Below are 4,617 nucleotides of genomic sequence, written 5' to 3' on the forward strand. Positions count from 1 at the left end.
ACCAGCTTTCAGCCCGGGGAGGCCAGTCATCTTTCATGGACTCCATCTGTGCAGCCTGACCTTCTCTGAGAAATGGGGGGTTGGACAGGCTCGCCACAGAGTCCCACCTGACTCCACTTCCCACCCAACCTGGGCTCCCAATAATTAGCCCCGGTTTTCTTTGCAGAGACTAATGGTCATTTGTGCCCCTCTGAACTTCCTGCTCGCAAACTGAGCCAACAGAGATGTGTTTCTTAGGAGGATGCTGGGGTGATAGGGAGTGTGGGTAGGTGCCTGCTTTGGCCACAGCCGCAAAGCCAGGTTTCCCTGGGGCTGGGGCAGGGGACATGGGGTGACAGATTTTGGGTCTTCTTGCTGGGGAAAGAGCTCAGACAAGTGTGGAAAGTCACCCAGCCACACACTTTTCTCTATAGATCTAGAAGGCATTCCCAGGCTCTGTTGCCATTTTTATTTGAGATTCTAGGTAGGACTTGGGGCTTCTTCAGAGAAGACTCTGGGAGGGCCCTAGGATCCAGCTACTGGGATGGGGCTCCCTGCTTCACCCTTACTTTCTCTCTGGGATGCGCCGTGGCCCCATTGTATTAGGCTTCTCCAGAGAAAAACAACCCATAGGAGATTTATATATGTCAGAGAGACAGATTTATTAGAAGGAATTGGCTTATGGGACGATGGAGGCTGAGAAGCCCCAAGATCTGCAGGCAGCAAGCTGGAGACCCAGGAGAGCTGACGGTATAGCTGCTGTTGGAGACTGAAGGGCTGAGGACCAGGAGGGACGATGCTGTAAGTTCTCATCTGAAAGTTAGCAGGCTCAAGACCCAAGAACAGCAAGTATTTCAGCTTGAGTCCAAAGACCAGAAAAGATCAATGTCGGCTGGGCATGGTGGCTCCCAACTGTAATCCCAGCGCTTTGGGAGGCCAAGGTGGGTGGTTCATGAGGTCAGCAGTTCGACACCAGCCTGGCCAATATGGTGAAATCCCGTCTCTACTAAAAATACAAAAAATTAGCTGAGTGTGGTGGCGTGAGCCTGTAGTTCCAGCTGCTCGAGAGGCTGAGGCAGGAGAATTGCTTGGACCTGGGAGGTGGAGTTGCAGTGTGCCAAGATGACACCACTGCACTCCAGCCTGGGCAACAGAGCAAGACTCCATCTCAAAAAAGAGAGAGAGAGAGCACACGCGCACGCAGGAGAGAGAGAAAAGAAAAGACCAACATTCAAGCTCTAGCAGTTAGCAAAAAGAATTCCCTCTTACTCAGCCTTTTTGTTCTATTTAGATCTTCAACTGTTGGTTGAGGCCCACCCTCATTAGTGAGCACCATCTGCTTTACTCTGTGTACTGACGCAAATCTTATCCAGAGGCTGGGCTTGGCGGCTCACTCCTGTAATCCCAGCACATTGGGAGGCTGAGGAGGGCAGATCGCTTGAGGTAGCAGTTCAAGACCAGCGTGGCTGACATGGTGAAACCCTGTCTCTACTAAAAATACAAACATTAGCCAGGCATGGTGGTATGCACCTGTAATCCCAGCTACTCAGGAGGCTGAGACGGGAGAATCACTTGAACCTGGGAGGCAGAGGTTGCAGTGAGCCAAGACTGTGGCACCGCACTCCAGCCTCGGCAACAGAGCAAGACTCTAACTCAAAAAAACCCCAAACTTATCTGGAGACTCTCTCTGTCTTTCTAGTAAATCGCTATTCTGAGAAAAAAAAAAAAAGTCACAAAAACAACTGGTCCTATCATACCTTTCCTCTGCCTTCATTTTCCAGGTACACAGAAAACATTTTTAAAGCCCAACAATAAATCAGAAAAAAACTAAATAGTAAAAAACAAAAAGTGAAAGAGAGTAAAAGGTGCTAATAGAGAAGGCAAAATGATGAAAAAAAGAGGATATAAAATGACCCAGAGAGGTATCATATTTATGACCAAAAATCAAGAGGTAGAAGAAAATATATTCGTCATGATGGCTATCAGTGGTCTCGGGGTGATATTAGCCATCCCAATTAATATATTTTCTTCAATGACATCAAATAAATATCAGTGCCCTTTACAGCTTGACTTTTTCCCTGTCACCAGGCTGGAGCACAGTGGTGTGATCTTGTCTCACTTCAACATCCGCCTCCTGGGTTTAAGTGATTATCCTGCCTCAGCCTTCCAAGTAGCTGGGACCACAGGCACACACTACCATTCCCTGAGAATTTTTATATTTTCAGTAGAGGCAAGGTGTAGCCTTACTTTTATAATAGAACAGCCTTTAACAGGACATGGATCACAAAAGGAAGGGAACATATACTGAGTGCTGACTATATGTAAGGCATTGTTTTAGACACCAAAGCTGTCTTCTCATTTGATCTCTGCAATTGCTGTGTGAAATAGGCACTATTCCTGACTTAAGATTTTGACACCAAGGCTCAGAGCAATCCATAAAACAAATGACAACGTGGGTAGCCCCAGTCATTGTCCCTGTTTTTATCCCCTGTTCAGTATCATAAGCATCTGCACTTAATGAAAAAGAAAAGGCATAAAAAGAATAGTAAAAGAAATAAAAATTCTAACAAAGAATAAAAGGAAAAATAGCCATTCTCTTACCTCTCTGGATGGACATGGAGCTTCACAAGACTGCTAGAGAGCTGTCTCTTTGCTTGTAAGTCCTCACTGAGCCAACTCTGTTCATCTGCTAGTCCTTCTAGCATCCGCAGCAACTGAGAAAACAAGAGAGAAGAGGCAATACACAATGGCGCAGTGAGACATGAAGCCACAGTTAACCCTGAGAAACAAAAAAATGCATTAGCACGTACTATGACTTAAAAAGCCCGCTATGTTAGTACTTAAACTTTTGATAGTACTGTATAGTTTTCAAATCAATGTCATATTATTTTTTTAATCTTTAAAACCCTGTAAGGTGGAATTCAAACATGGGAGCAAAAAGAATAAAAAGGAGAGAGAAGCTAGAAGCACAGGAAAGCAGCTAAGAGAAAGGAGTAAGAGGGAAGTGGGACAGGCAAGAGGGAAACATATGAGTTACCAGTATTCTTCATTCATTCAATACATATTTATTGAGCACCCTCCATGGGAAAGACTCCATTCCAGGTTCTAAGTGAAAGCCTACTATATAGGGGAGGAAAAAGATGTTCATTAATCACAGACATTTGTCATTATGAGTGTAACAGTACTATAAAGATAATGAGCTATGATCATGTATAACCAACAGAGAGTTGTTGAAGGTAGAGTTGAAAGCCAGAATGGAGTGGGGTGAGTAGTTAGTAAGACAGATGCTAATGGAGACAGAGTACAGGCAAGTGAGTCTTTTGGAAAAGAAAGGTTAAATGGGCTGTAGCTACAAAGAAAGTTGGGGCAAAAGCAGGGGTTTCTTTCTCTTTTTTTTCAACTGGGAGAAATCTAAACATGGTTAAATGCAGACAGAGGGAAAAAGGTTGAGAGAGAGATGACTTACGTAAGAGTGTGAGGGATAACTATTGGTATGTGTCCAAAAGAACTGCTGCTCTTTACAGAACCACACATGTCAGAAAGAGGCATCTATACCTGCTAACGACCAAAGTAGGAAACTTCAGAGCAGTTTCCCGATGAAATAACATTTATGAAAAACCAATACCACGGTTTATTTCACAGTAGAAAAACAAGTTTGTCTCGGGTGTAGTGGTATGCACCTGCAGCTTCAGCTACTCAGGAGGCTGAGGCAGGAAGATTCCTTGAGCCCCAAGAGTTTGAGGCTGCAGTGAGCCATGACTGTACCAGTGCACTCCAGCTTGGGTGACACAGTGAGAGTCCATATATATATATACATATATATATATGGAGGAGGGGGGGGGAGAGAGAGAGAGAGAGAGAGAGAGAGAGAGTGTGTGTGAGTGTGTGTGTGTGTGTGTGTGTGTGTGTGTCTGTCTGTAAGTGAGTCTATATGCCAATAACTTACCTGTTGTCTTTGGTTTCCTGGTATTTCTTGATCCTGGGATTCTACTGAAGCAACTTTTTCCCAAAGAAGTAATCCTTCCTGGGTCAGGCGTTCCACAGCTGGTATGTCTTCAGGAAAATCAGTTGTATTTGCAGGTCCTAGAAGTCAAAAAGTAAGCGTAAACATGAAAATAGTAATCAAAGTATTATGCAGTTGACAAGCACAGACAAATGTTCTTGAAACAGTCTGCCTATACTTTCAAGTGAGATATTCATAAACACCGGGCAAGGGATTCAATGTGTGCAAATACTATCTGAAGATGCCCTACAGGTAATCTGAGATGTGAACACTTCCAATGGTCTGTAAAAACTTTGGAAGGACCTTTATGAGGTCTTCTTTACTCTGTGTTTTCCTGGTCAGAGGCTCCATATCAGCAGCCTGCACCTGCGGCCCTTCCTCCCCCACCCGAGGCTCTTCCTCCCCGACCCGCGGCTCTTCCTCCCGCGCCCGAGGCTCTTCTTCCCCGCACCTGCGGCTCTTCTTGCACCTGCAGGTTGTCTCGTACCTGAAGGTCTTCTTCCTGCACCTGCAGCTCTTCCTCTTGCGCCTGCAGCTCTTCTTCTTGCACAGCCATCATGGACTGTAGGGCAGAACTTTCCAGCTGTAAATAGAGGAAACAATAGCTGCCATGTTTACATTTTAACACAGAGACA

General features: G+C 45.1%; 1 long non-coding RNA gene across 1 annotated transcript; it reads right to left on the bottom strand.

Moving 5' to 3' along the window:
- Nucleotides 1-617: 617 nt before the first annotated feature.
- On the bottom strand, nt 618-4,191 carry LOC116547895. Its single transcript, XR_004267223.1, has 3 exons — nt 3,926-4,191; nt 2,581-2,693; nt 618-807 (listed from the first exon to the last, which is right to left on the bottom strand). It is a non-coding gene; the product is annotated as an uncharacterized LOC116547895 (long non-coding RNA).
- Nucleotides 4,192-4,617: the final 426 nt, after the last annotated feature.

This window comes from Sapajus apella, unplaced genomic scaffold (genome assembly GCF_009761245.1).
Source record: "Sapajus apella isolate SASKATOON/1434 unplaced genomic scaffold, GSC_monkey_1.0 scaffold5362, whole genome shotgun sequence".
NCBI lineage: Eukaryota > Metazoa > Chordata > Mammalia > Primates > Cebidae > Sapajus > Sapajus apella.